Genomic DNA, 14,828 nt, shown 5'->3' with positions numbered 1-14,828 from the left:
TTGACAACTGACTCATTTCTCTTTCAATGTCATCACAGAGAGAGAAGCTATCAAGAGTAAAGTACTCAACTTCTGGTTCAACCAGAAGAGATAAAATCTCATTATATTAACTAGTACCTCATAAAGATTTGAAGTTCACTCGAGTTGAATATACAGTAATAGAATCATGGTTTTAGCCTCCAACTCAAATTATGAGAAGCTTTTGACTAAATGTCAAATGCTTCTTATGGTAACATGTTCTGTGCTACAGTTAAAACATACTGTCTGGTGTTCACATCCTCCTTGGCATATGAAAACACTATATAGTTAAGTAAATATTGCCTCTCATTCATCCAAGAATAATTACAAAACAGATGGGGTTTATGTGTGTCTTTTAAAGGCCTGAAAATGTATCTTAAAAAATAAACCGTATTTCTGAACAAAAAATTATCATCATCATTATTCATGTTATTGTTATTTGTAATAGGAAGTAGAAAATAAAAACTATACTCAGAAGGACAGAGGGAGTTCTTAGAAAGGGGTGAAGATATTTACCTTTCTTTTAATGATAAAAGGATCTTTGATAAATTCTTAGAATGATTGAAGGTTCATTTTTTTATACCTCCAATCTCTCTCACTGAACTGCCCAGATGATCTTTCTGAAGTGTATACCTGATAATGTTACTCCCAGGCTTAATAATGAAGGCATAAAATTGATAGCATTAGAGTATCACTGTTGTACAAACACCAGATAAAGTGCTGAAGCTGAGTAATAATCGTCAATGGCTGCTGACGTCACAAAAGGAGGTACAAGCATTCACTGAAGGCCTTCTGAGGGAAGCACACACACACACCTTCTGAAGTAGTCTTGCCAAAAAACTGAAGCCTCCAAATCTAACTACCAGTTTACAGAAAATATAGGACACAGAAAACCAAGTTAGAAGACACTTGAGGAACACAATCAGTAAAATTTAGTCTGGAGGAAATACTACAAAACAATTCAAGTTCTTTAACAAATAAATGTCAGGGAAGACAAAAGAGGATGGGGTACCTATAGGATAAAAGAGATTTAAAACATATACTAAGCAAATGTACTATCTGGACCATGAAATTCTGATTCCAACCAGTTTAAAAGAAACTTCACAACTGAAGACATTTGAACACTACTTGAATAGTATTTTATAATATTAAAAAACTATTCATTTTTAAAGGTGTTTAATAGTATTGTGTCTATAATTTTTCAGAAACCCGTATCTTTTGAAGATATATACTGAAATATGTTCAAAAGAAATCTGGGAGGAGCATCAAAAAGAAGAGACGGCGGTAAGGCCCAGCTAAAACAAGAGTGGGGATAAGGTGATCATTGCTGAAATTGGATGATGTGTACATGGGGATTTGATTTACTATTTTCTCTACTTCGTGTGTTTGAAATTTTCTGATAAAAAAAAATCTCAGGCAAAAAGTGGGAGATTATCTGATAATATGCAATAGTTATATGAGGGAATTGCTCCAGGGACTTAAAGAACACGGATGAATACTCACTGAGTCAGTAAGCCATATGCAAAACTGGCTTGGGGCTGAAAGATGACAAGGTTCAATGAAAAGAATTGCTATGATCTGGCAAGATGATGATCACAAAATAGGCTGAGCATTTCATTTAAGGAGCAAATAATCAGATGAAAGAGATCATCTGCAAGACAGATAAAAGCAATTGAACAACAAACTGGTCAAAACTAAAAAGCTGTTACACCAGTGTAAGCCAGAAAAATATATTCACTGTGCAGTTTGTAGTGCAATAATCAGGCACTCTCTCCAATGTGCAATATCCACAGTGTGGTTTGACAACTTGAAGGACTCTCTATATACCCAACAATGACCCAGCAGGCAGGAATCACGTAACTCGGACAGAGTAGGGTTGGTAGCATCTGCATCACTGGTGGGTCATGATTGGGAAGGTAGCTGGTAGGATGGGGTGGGGGAGGGGCATTCTGGTCTCTACACTGTTTCTAATTCTTCATTAAAACAGAAGTCTATTGATAAAATTCATGAAAAGAGGTACTCTGGTTTTATGTATCTTAAAATAAATGCCATGGGTAACTATTGTAAAAAATGACATTTTTCCAATTCCAAGAATGTCTGTATTTTTCCATTTAGCTCTTGTTATATTTGAATATACTAAAATGTTCTTCATAATATCTAACGTGTCATTTTGATGTAATGTAATGTCCTTTTGATATTTTTTAAACAGTCCTTGCTTGTGGTTGCTTTCAAGGCTAAAAGGAGACTATAAAAGAATGGGTTTTTATAATTGATAGGGATGCCAGAGGCATGGTAAATCATAATACTTTAAGAATCATGGGGTAAAATGTTACATCTTATATGGCAATTGACAGATCTAATTCAGGAACTCATACATTTTTTTTCCACCAGCAATAGACCCAAGCTCCATCTTCTTTCACTCCATATAAACCAAGATATTAAGTCAGTACTATTTGGTGTTGGTGTATGAATATTCAGCAAACAAAATTTGCCAGCACATTTTGAAAATCATATGAAATTTTCTTTTTCTTAAAAAAAGATTTTATTTATTTATTTGACAGAGAGAGAGCACAAGCAGGGGGAGCGTCAGGCAGAGGCAGAGGGAGAGGGAGAAGCAGGCTTCCTGCTGAGCAGGGAGCCTGATGAGGGGCTCCATCCCAGGACCCTGGGATCATGACCTGAGCCGAAGGCAGACACTTAACCGACTGAGCCACCCAGGCATCCAGAAAATCATATGAAATTTTCTTGACACTATTTGACATCATGCTTTGATAATCTATCAAACATGGCTTATCAAACAGAAACACATGGGATGCCTGGGTGGCTCAGTTGGGCCTCCATCCTATAGCACAAAGAATCTCCCCATCCTCCCCTTCCCCAAATTTAAAGCAATGCTATATATTCAAGAGCAGCTATGGGACTGGGGCCATGTTGAGAGAGGGGAATGGGTAGTGAAGAATGACCTGAGATGACCCATGGCTTTCCAGGATAAGCCTTAATAGTCAGGGAGGAATGTCCTGAACCCTGAGCTAGAGAAAACCCTTGCATGATGCAGAATGTCCATCTTTTCCAAAAGGGAAGTATGTGGCCAAACAGTAGCACCAGAAAAAGGCAGGCCTCAAGCACACATCACAGCAACTGCAAGCAGAGCAGATACTCAAGAAGGAGTTTGCAGAATTGAAAGGAAGATCCTAAACTACAGGTCAATGTGTAACCTGACCCCAGGGCTCGATGGAGCCTGTGGCACAGGGATTATCATAGTTTACATCAACTATCTCACAATTGACTCATAACCACCCTTATCTGAGCTACAAGAACTACCCCTCTCTTCCCCTGCATGAATTGAAATTTCTTACATTTTCTGTGGAAACATCCTGTTTACCTCCTTCATCCTATTACCCTAATACCAAGTGTCCTGATTCCTCTAAACATCTCAGAGGTCTGCAGAAACAATGAGTGAACTGTCACTTTATTACAAGGATAAGATTTTATGGCTACTTTAAGAGGCAGTCCCCCAAATCAGGTGTGATAACTAATAACAGCTATAACTTCTTTTAGGTGAAAGAGGTTCATTTCTAAAAAAGTACTCCTTACCTATGAAAGTCTAATCAGTTTATAAAAGTTCCAACTTAAAAAATTTTTTAATTTAAATATTTTTTAAACATTAAATTTAAATAGAGATGGTAAATAGATCAGTGGTTGCCAGAAATTCACTGGGGGTGGAGAAAGTGTTAAATACGTGAAACATAGGGGATTTTAAGGTCCTGGGATGGAGCCCCTCATCAGACTCCCTGCTCAGCAGGAAACCTGCTTCTCCCTCTTCCTCCCCTCACGCATACCATACGTGAAACTACTCAGTATAATATGTAGTGGTAGATACATGACAATATGCATTTGTCAAAACTCACAGAACTTTAGAGGACAAAGAATGAAACTTAATGTATACAAATTAAAAAAAAAAAAAATCATTCAGGAGGTTAAGAACCCAGAATGGAATGTAGATTGTAACAAAGGAATCTAATGTACCAAAGGTATTACAAATGCATGGAAAAACCTCACTGGGGGCACCTGGGTGGCTTAGTCAGTTAAGCATCTGACTCTTGATTTTGGCTCAGGTTATGATCTCAGAGTCCTGAGATTGAGCCCTGCATCAGGTTCCCGGCTTAGCAGGGTTTCTGCTTGAGATTCTCCCTCTCCCCCTCCCTCTGCCCCACCCTCTCCCACTCACATGCACATATGTTCTCTCTCTCTCTCTCTCAAATAAATAAATAAATCTTAAAAACTGAAAGAAAGAAAAACCTCACTGAAGGAGGAAGGGAAAAGGAGTGCTAAATTTGGAAAGAAGTGAAGTTTGCAAGACTAAAAGCAAGAGGAACTGTACAAAAGTGCATTACTTGATAAAGCTTCCCATGGGGCTGCAGGTTCATAATTCTGAGGCCACTATACACACTAGGATAAAACAAGTAAATGGATGACAGTGGGAGTCGATGTTCTCACTGTTGGAGTGGAAGGTTACAAAGGCAAGGGGAAGTGGCTGGAATGACCCACTTGGTAATGTGCTACAGCTGGAGACCTCAGTATGAACTCATATTTACTTTAATATGCAGATTGCTTAATAAAGCAATATTTAGTCACGTGTATATACAAGGTTTAGAGTACATAAATACTTAGAGTACATAAGTACTTCCTTGCTGGGGCAGCTGAAAGGGCCTCTAAGCAATGATACTCAAGTAGCAATAAACACGGCCGGCCCCTAGATCTTTCTGTTCTTTTTTTTTTTTTTTTAAAGATTTTATTTATTTATTTGACAGAGAGAGAGGGAACACGAGCAGGGGGAGTGGGAGAGGGAGAAGCAGGCTTCCCGCTGAGCGGGGAGCCCGATGCGGGGCTCGATCCCAGGACCCTGGGATCATGACCTGAGCCGAAGGCAGACGCTTAACGACTGAGCCACCCAGGTGCCCCTAGATCTTTCTGTTCTAAAACCATTCTCCAATAAAAGGAACCAGGACTCCCTGAAGAAAAATGGCTGATTCTAGGACTGGGGCAGGAAATATACAAGGCGAGCCTGGAGTGTCTCGTAGTGCCAGGAAGTAAGGGAGTGATCAAAAAACGCACAGTGATATAGTAGATCAAACTGACACAGGAGCCAATAGCCAAAACTGGAAGAATGTGAGCAACAAAATAAAATAGCATTCAATTATAACCCAAAGTATACAATAAATATCCCTGAGTTTATACTGATATAAATTATTGAATAAATAAATGAGGGAGAATAGACACATCTCCTGACAAGAAGAATTCCAAATAATTTATGTAGATATGCTGCTTTCTAGGAGGTAGAGCCTAATACTCCTTAAGCATGGGCTATACATAGTTACTACCTTCCAAAGAATGGACTGTGGGAAGGGAAGAAGAAAGAGTGATTTCACAGTGGAGAAACCTGACAAACACTACCTCAGGCAGGTGACCAAGAGAACATCAACAGCTATAGGTCATGCTGATGAGAGGGCACGCCCTTGGTGTGATGTGTTAAAAATGGCACTTTGCCTCTGTGGTAAAACTGTATAAGCCCAGTATGATTACGAGAAAGGCATCAGACAAATCCCCACTGAGGAACATTCTATACAATACCTGATCACTACTTTTCAAAACTGTCAAGGTCATCAAAAACAAGGAAAGTCTGAGAAAATATCACAGCCGAGAGGAGCCTAAGAAGACATGAGGATTGAATGAAATATGAGATCCTGGAACAGAAAAGGGACATTGTATAAAAACTAAGGAAATCTGAATAAAGTATGAACTTTAGTAATAATAATGTATCATATTGGTTCATTGATTGTAACAAATGTATCACACTAATTTAAGATGTGAATAACAGGGGGAACTGGGTATGAAGTGTACGGGAACTTTCTATACTACCTTCACAACTTCGCTGTAAATCAAAAACTACTCTAAAAGTTCAGGGGCACCTGGGTGGCTCAGTCGGTTAAGCATCTGCCTCCGGCTCAGGTCATGATCTCAGGGTCTTGGGATCAAGCCCCACATCGGGCTCCCTGCTCAGCGGAGAGTCTGCTTCTCCCTCTCCCTCTCCCCTCACCCACGCTTGTGCTCTCTCTCTCTCTCTCAAATAAATAAATAAAATCTTAAAAAATAAAATAAATATTCATTTTTAAAAATGTTAAGTTAAACACTGTATAGGTGTTTAAAAACCCAGCTGTTGTACAAAAACCCCTTGCTGAAGAACATATTTATTAAAGTAACTGCTAAATGGACATAGTTTTGCAAAAACATTTGTTACACATGATTTCTTGTTCAAACAAAATTCATTGTATCTACATCCAGCAAAGCAAAGTTAACTCGGGCTGTATGCCAAGACATGGAAATAGCCTTGTTATATAGACTCAATGTGATAATTGTATTACTCAAATCTTTCTATCCATGACACACAATATTCCCATTGGTCTAAAAGTAAAAAAGCCTCTAAGTTGATTCTCCACTGACTCAAAAAGTTTCCAAATGTCTGAAGGCTGAAGTCAGAAACTCTGGGACCAGGGGAGGGCAGGAAGGAATAGTGACGGCTGATTCCAGATTTGAAAAAATAATAATAATAAAAGGAAGGAAAATGCCTGTTTCTCCAGAGGGCCACCCTTAAATGGGAACACTGCCAGAGAACTTAAAGTAGCTCTGAAAAGGAGAAAAGTTGGAGTTAAGAAAAATTTACCACACTTTACCAACCCTAAGTGCCCAGGATTGTACTTGCTAGGCAATCAAGACTCCAAAGGGCGTAAGTCTCTGTCTTTGAATTCTGGACATCACTGGTCCTAGGGGGCAGGGGAAATTTTTAAAGAACACATGGCCTCTAGAATTTTATGCTCAACACTTTCACAGCATGGCTCACACGCCCAGTTTTTGAAGACAATAATAGCCCACAATACCAGGCCAGTCCATAGCAGGAAGCTTGCATGTTGCCTCCGCCTTTGCAGAGATCAGCCAGGGGTGACAAACCCTGGGGACAAAGCCAAAGTCAGGTATCCTGCTCTCCTTTACTTTAGGTCCCTCATCCACTGGGTGGATGAGATAAATAAATAGGAGAGCAGGACCTGAATAAATAGGAGAGCAGGAAAAGATAATAGTGAACCTGAATAAATAGGAGAGCAGGAAAAGATAATAGTGGTTTTCAGACTTTTGACAGCAGGTTCCTGAATCTGAATAAATAGGAGAGCAGGAAAAGATAATAGTGGTTTTCAGACTTTTGACAGCACTACTTAGCCTAGGTGGTTCTGCCAGTTCATCCTTCAAGGTCTATTTCAAACCTTAAATTTTTAGGTCTTCCAGCTAAGCCTCCCTCCTCCAAATTCTGAGAGCACAATTCTCTTCTCACAAATGTCAAGTTGCTTGGCACTTGCTTAATGCTTTGCATTGCTGGCTTCTTTTCATATGTAATACATCTTGTATATATAGCTTAGAATTGACTTCAAATTCTTGAATCTGACTGCAAATTCTTTTTCTCTCCTCCCCATCCATATCCTTTCATATCCCATAGCACCTCCTCCAGTGTTTTGCATATATGCTTAATAAATAGCTGATTTTGAGTGGCTATTCTGATCTCCCTCAAATTGCCATTAAAAACATTAAATATAAATCAGATCCTTTTTATATCTTATCCTTCTGGATAGCCACTCAAAATAGCCAGAAGGTTGTCATGATTATGTTCAGCCTACTTATGGTGAGACTTGGTTTGAGGTGAGAAGAAATAGGTCTTCTGGCAGTCACCAACAGGATTATGCATTTCCCTGCCCAAACTGGTCTTTCACAATTCTGCTTACACAATACTCCTTGGTTCCCAGACAACTGACTGCTGCATCTGGTTTTGGTGCAGGAAAATGATGTTATCAGCCTCCAGACAGTAACCCCTGGTCTGATCCAGCAAAATGAACCCAACCCTGGAAGCTCAGTCCCAGCCTCACCCCTGCCAGGGCCCTGGGTTTCCCTACTCCCCCCATCTCATTCATATCTGATACCTCCCCCATCTTGAGAAAGGATGGTATGTATTCTTACCTGAGCCGTTAGCATTTGGAAACCCAGGCAGGCACAGGAATTACCAGAAAAAATTCTAATCATTAGATTGTTATGCTCACATAGAGAGTCCAGGGCCTGATGCAAAATAGCACCTTTCCTTTTCCTGTGAGGCCGCTGATCAGTTCATGCACAATTTACCCCAATGAGCATCATCTGTGCATTCATTTACTGACTTTTCTTTATACATTTTTATATTGTTTCCAGTAAATATTAAACATTTTCATAAAAACTTTAGGGGAAAAGGTTAGCTAGAATGCTTCAACAGATGTACCATTCCCAAGTAAAACTCGTCAGCACATGAACTGGTCACACAAATCTCTCCCAACTCTGAAAGTTTTCTGATCCAATCCAAAGTATATGACAATCCCCTTTTTTAAATTCATGGCTTGACATATAACAGGCAATCTTCCACATTAAAAAAAAAACGAGTTTAGGTTTATGAATTATAATCTTTAAAAGCCAATTGGGAGTCTAGAATTAAATGAAAATTCACCTGAAATTGTTCGTAAAACTGGACAGCCACATGCAAAAGAAGGAAATTCATTCATTATCTTACAACATACACAAAAATTAACTCAAAATGGGTGAAAGACTTGAATGCAAGACCTGAAATCATGAAAATCCTAGAAGAAAACATAGGCAGTAAGCTCCTTGACATTGGCCTTGGTGATGATTTTTTGAGTGTGCCACTAAAAGCAAAGGCAACAAAACCAAAAATAAACAAGTGGGACAACAGCAAACTAAAAAGCTTCTGCACAGCAAAGGAAACCATCCACAAAATGAAAAGGCAACCTATCAAATGAGAGAAAATATTTGCAAATCATATATCTGATAGAGGGCTGATATCCAAAATATATAAAGAACTCATACAACTCAACAGCAAAAAACAATGTGATTTTAAAATGGCAGAAGATCTGAATAGACATTTTTCCCAAGAAGATATACAAATGGACAACAGGTACATGAAAAGAGCATCTTTTAATCACCAGGGAAATGCAAATCAAAACCACAGTGAGACATCACCTCATGCCTGTTGGAATGGCTCTTATAAAAAATGTAAGAAATGACAAGTGTTGGAAAAGGTGTGGAGAAAAGGGAATCCTTGTTCACGCCATTGGTAGGAATGTAAATTGGTGCAGCCACCATGGAAAACAGTAGGGAGATTGCTCAAAAAATAAAAAATAGAACTACCATGTGATCCAGCAATTCTACTTCTAGGTATTTATCTGAAGAAAATGAAAAGGATATCCTTAAAAGGATATCTGCAACCCCATGTTCATTGCACCACTATTTACAATAGCCAAGATATGAAAGCAACATAAGTATCCATCAATGGATGAATGGATAAAGAATACAATGGAATATTATTCAGCCATAAAAAAAAGAATGGGATATTGCCATTTGTGACAACATGGATGGACCTCGAAGGCATTATGCTAAATGAAATAAGTTAGACAGAGAAAGACAAATACTGTATGATCTCTCTTGTATGTGGAATCTAAAATAAAACAAAAAACCAAACTCATAAATACAGAGAAGAGATAGGTGGTTGCCAGAGGCTAGGGGTGGGAGGTAGGGGATGAGTGAAAAGATAAAATGAAAAAAAAAAAATGTGAATACCTATGGTAAAAAATAAAAATTATTTAATCAGATAAAATAAAATGTAAAAAATAAAAATCATCTGCATTAAATACCATTACAAATAACTCATCTGAGCTGGCAATCAGACGAAAAGAGAGCTTCCACACAATACTAAGCATGCTCGTGCACAAGGACAAACACAGCATAACTCACAGTTCTGCCTGGAAACAGACAGATTGCTTTTGACATTGATTGCAAGACCCATTCTGAATTTCAAAACATAAAAATCTGTTTTTATCCAGTGTTTTAGAATCAAGGATATACAGACTATATATAGAAAATGTCTCTAAGCCTACCCACTCGACTGTTCGCCATAATTTCTTGAGGAAAAACAGAAATTGCATAGAGGTCTCTGCTCGGAAGCCTCTGGAATGACAAAGAGAAAGCTGCCAGTTAAGAAAGGTGTCTGTGGGAGGAAGGGATGGGGGAGCAAAAGGATCCGTACTCTGTGTGCCATAATGCCTCACAAACTAATCTTTTTCTGCCTCTCTAATCCAGAGGATGAATAACATGGATTTTGCAGAATATGCTCAAATGATATATATGATTAGGGCAAAGCAGAAGGAATTACCAGAGAATACTTCATTAATACTTGACTTATACATAAATTTTTACCACATGTACAATTATTTGTTACTATGCTTTGTGTTATGAAATGGGAGCAAGCTAGAACAGAATCAATGAGGAAAATAATTATTTCCCCCTCCTCTATTTAACTGCCCTAGCCTGGAAAAAAAACTGTGAAAAAGAGACAGCAATGCTCCCAGACAGCTAATAATGTGCCATGATTTATTATAGCTATGTTACATTGCTTGGGCTCCTGCAGAAACCTTGTCATATTCTTCTTTTTGTCTCACTTATGCATGGGACAGATTCAATCTTACGCCATGACACTTAGGTGTCCAAATATTTTTCTTGTCTTTATTTTCTTTATATCAGTTTAAGGCCAATATTAGCTCCCTCTGAGCTGGCAAGAAAGTCCATCACAATCGTAATTGTGGTTTACACCAGAATTTGGGAGAAGCGCATGTATCAGAAAATGGGGGAAGGACTTCTAATCTCTCACCTGCCTTAATCACTAGTGATATTCTCACTGCCCAACTTGAAATGTGACAGGCTTTCTGTTCCAATGCTAAGCCTGAATGGGATAGGGCTGAGAGGGGGCTTTGCCTCAGCTAGAAGCCCTGGTACCTAGTGTGGAGCCTCCCCAAGGCACCATACAGCCTCCTTTTCTGAGGTCTTACCTACCAGGACACAACCACAGAACAAGCAAGAGTCCCTCCTACCCATGGCCCCCCGACCTCCATCCCCTTCCCAGTGCTCCAGAATTTCTGCTCTTTCCTGGCCCTCAAGGGTACCCCTTTATCTCTTCCTCACTACTCTATGCTTCAGAGCACCTTGGGTAATTTCAACAAGTGAAGGTAAGATTGGGAACCTGCTATAATTAACATCTTAACGAAGTATCCCGCCACTTAATGCTGGTGATCATTTCTTCCCACCCCAAATTTCCCTTCAGTCTTCACCCCACCCTCCATCACTATTAAGAGCTAGAGTTCTGGAGGGAAGGGACTGTTTATTACTCATTTCATTCCTCTAAAATACCTAACATGGGGATTTTTACCCACTGTGCTCAAGAAATCAAAGCCCTCAAATTTTTCTTGATATGTAAAAAAATTTATTTTTGCCACAATTAGGTACAAATACTGTCACAGCAATGCCTGACATACGAAACTAAGCACATCAGGCAGCTGGATGTGGGAACAGCTTTGCTGTAACTAAGAGTATTAGGTTAGCACATTATCAACATTATCAGGTCAGCACCACAGAGACATTGCAAGAACTCTGCCTCCAAGAGGAAGAGCACAGCCGAAGCAGAACCAGAGTTTCTCAAACAGCAATCATCCTCAAGAGTAACCTGTAGATAACCGTGGTGCTTTTATTGACATTATGGTGGCCATTGCATTGAAATTTTTGCTGGCCTGATTAGTGTTGCTTTGAATCATTTGATTTTCTCACACAATATGTCTCAAAAATTTTTAGAATTTGAAGTGTGCCTCTGTGGCTGCTGGGTGTTCACTCTTCTTATTCTAATTTTCTTCTTAACTAAAAGAATACCTATTGTTTAGCTGCCCATCATAAAGACTACAGTGCCCAGCCTGTCTGGCAGCTGTGTGTACATAGGATGGTGAATCACCTTGGGGCTGGCGACAATGGGTGTCCATGACTAAGTCTGGCCTGAAGGGGCAAGGAGAGGAAGGAAGGAAGAGGTCCTTGGAACCCAAAGAGTAAGCTGTGGTTGTAGGAGACAGCTGCCTGATAAGAACTGTGGCTTCTTTATTGGGTTGGGGTCACCCAGAAGCCGACCTTGAAGCTCAGATTCCACCACAAGTAGTTTATTTAGGAGGCAATCCCAGGAGGCACTGGAAGGGGCTGGGTAAGTGAGACAGGACAGGGTGCACTGATCAGTAGATCACCACTGAGTGCAGCTGGGGCTCAGTCTTGATAGGAACCCCTGGGAGATGATAAAGAATACAGCTCACAGTTGTCCTGACCTAGGGGAGAGGAAGCCACAGTGTTTATCCACCTATTCCCAAACATCATTGGTTAAGAGCTGCTCCTTGGGGATCAACCGTCTCGCACCACTGACCTGCTCTGGGCATGGGCTGGGCATGCTCCCATGCCACAAAGGGCCTCAGGCAGAGAGTGGCAGATGTTTACACAGGAAAGAGCCACCACCATGTATGAGGAGTGGTGAGGACTGAGGGTACATGGGTGGGGGCCCCACAGGGTACACCTTCAGTTAAAGAGGATAGCTACTGCCAATCTGGCCCACCAGGGAAAGAAGCTGAGGAATAAATACCCAACCTTGCTCTCCCTACTCTCCCATCTCCTGCTGAACCTAACCAGAAGCCCACTGATGCAGTCCACTCTCTGGACACAGAGCAGGGTGGAGGAGAATGAACAGCAGATCTGTGGGGCCACGAGTAGTCAGGACATCTGCTTTCCACTGTTTCCAAATTTCTATATTTAAAAGCACTGCTTGACTATAAAATATTACACTATTTGACTATAAGAGCACTATAAAAATATAAAAATAAAAATATTGTGATACATTTGTATATTTGCTAAAACCAAAGAAAAGACCTTGTAACTGGAAAGGACCTTGGAAAACTTCTCTCTTGAGTTCAAGCAGCAGAAATGAGTTCCAGCACTACCTGAATGAGAAGAGATTTCAGTCTAATAATTAGGAATGATACCACTTTAAACAAGTCACTTAGTTCAGAGTGTTCCTTGTTAGGTCATCGATCTAACATCTAACGAAGCTATTGTAAAAATCAAAAGAATGTGAATGCTCTGTAATTACAAAGATTATTGTAATTACGAATGTGAGGTGTTAGTATGCCCACACTGCTCCAGACAGATGAGAAGCAATGCCACTTCTAAACACATTCAGGAAGGAAAGGCCACTATTTTTATTTCACTGTGTTTTTTCAATTAAGAAGACATTTACACAAATATCTGCTACTACGATTTTTTTTAAATGAGAAAGCGCATAAATAAATAACATGTATTTATATACAAGTATTTTCTGACCACTAATCCCTCACCAAAAAACTATATTCAATTAATTACATATCAGTTTCTAACAAATAGTCATTTCTTCCCCTAGTTATTTCCTTTTATTTTTGACAGTGTGTTTCACTCTTTTAACCACTTCCTCTTTTATCCTTATATGATTCAACATTTCTGATGATCCAGTAATTATGCCAAAGATCACGATTCTTTGTCCTTTCTCTTTTCACTTCCCTTCTAATGTAGAAAATAAGCCTAATGACAGGATACCGCTAGGTTATAGTGAGGAATGCTAGGCAGAACATCTTCTATGTGAAATCACCAAATTCAAGGAATTAATAAAATTATAGTTATTGTTCCTAAATGGGGATTTCAGAGGTTCTGCCTTGTTACAAATCAGGAATTATGATATCCCTAATCCTAACAAAAGACAGTATTTCTTTAAGGGCTATATTGTTACTGTTACACTGTTACTGCCTTAAGATCCCAAACAGTATAGCAGTGTAGTCCCTCACTTGGCCAGCCTAAAGTTTTTAACAAAAGGAACTTTGGGGGAGAGGAGATGATTTGTTTTTAAATGTACCACCACTGAGAAAATGCATTAGTCAGTTCTTACCCAAGGGAGAAGGTACAGGAAGATGGAGACAAATGTTTCATTAAGGAAACAAAAGAAGATATTTCATAAGAGTTAACATAAAGGTGTCATTCTTACTGTTGACTCTATTGTTTCAAGTCTTTGTGTAGGTGGGAGACAGAAGATTTTAAAGTGTAGGGAAGGAAAAGACTTTGCCCTTTTCCTTAAAGCAAATCTACTCTTTTTAGTTAACTTCCTGGCTGTTATCTCTTTACTTCACACCAGGAACTTTGTAATACCCCATTATCACACCATCTTGAGGAAACAGATATTGCCCTCCTGAACTCTGGTGAGAAGCCTAACAGCTCAGGACTGACTACTCAAAGAAAGTTTTTGCATAGACCCTCCTCCCTGTAAGGCTAAAGGAAACGAATTTTTAAAACTCTCTAGGACTTGACAAGCCATTTTCCATGTAGGTAATTTTCATTGTCCGTATTTGTGTTTCTCTGAAATACAATTGGTAGGATCTCCATTTAAAATGCTAGAATATCCAATATGTGTTTAGAAAGAGAGAGAAGGGGGGGGGAGAGAAATACTGGAGGAGAACTGAGAATTCAAATAAAATTAAATATATTCAGTGATAGATAGCCTTAGTAAGTTACTACTTTTATATTCCTAAACCTACTAAAGATTGCTCTGGTTTGTAATACCTAAACAACAATAAACTTACATTAGGATTTAAAAAAAATGGGGGGGTTGTGGAATGGATACTCAAATAACTTAATTTACACATAATATTTTTGTGAATTCTCTGATATTTATACAACTGTCACTCCAGTACGGAAATTTTAAATTTGTTTGGGTTTTGGCATCAGACCGCTAAGAGTAATCAAATAGATAATGGTTTTTTGGTGTTATTTTTAGGGTGCTGCTGTCAATACAA

The 14,828-nt window shown here is 39.1% G+C and overlaps 1 protein-coding gene across 1 annotated transcript in view; it reads left to right on the top strand.

Moving 5' to 3' along the window:
* Positions 1-1,894, top strand: part of LOC116649458 (RNA/RNP complex-1-interacting phosphatase-like) — a 154,062-nt gene extending 152,168 nt beyond the window's left edge. Inside the window, exon 11 of the transcript XR_004302683.1 lies at positions 1,224-1,894. The gene's annotated coding sequence lies outside the window, so the exon portion shown is untranslated. The remainder of the gene's footprint in view (positions 1-1,223) is intronic.
* The last annotated feature ends 12,934 nt before the right edge of the window (positions 1,895-14,828 follow it).

This window comes from Phoca vitulina, unplaced genomic scaffold (genome assembly GCF_004348235.1).
Source record: "Phoca vitulina isolate PV1807 unplaced genomic scaffold, GSC_HSeal_1.0 scaffold48, whole genome shotgun sequence".
NCBI lineage: Eukaryota > Metazoa > Chordata > Mammalia > Carnivora > Phocidae > Phoca > Phoca vitulina.
This window is presented reverse-complemented; position numbering and strand designations above follow the sequence as displayed.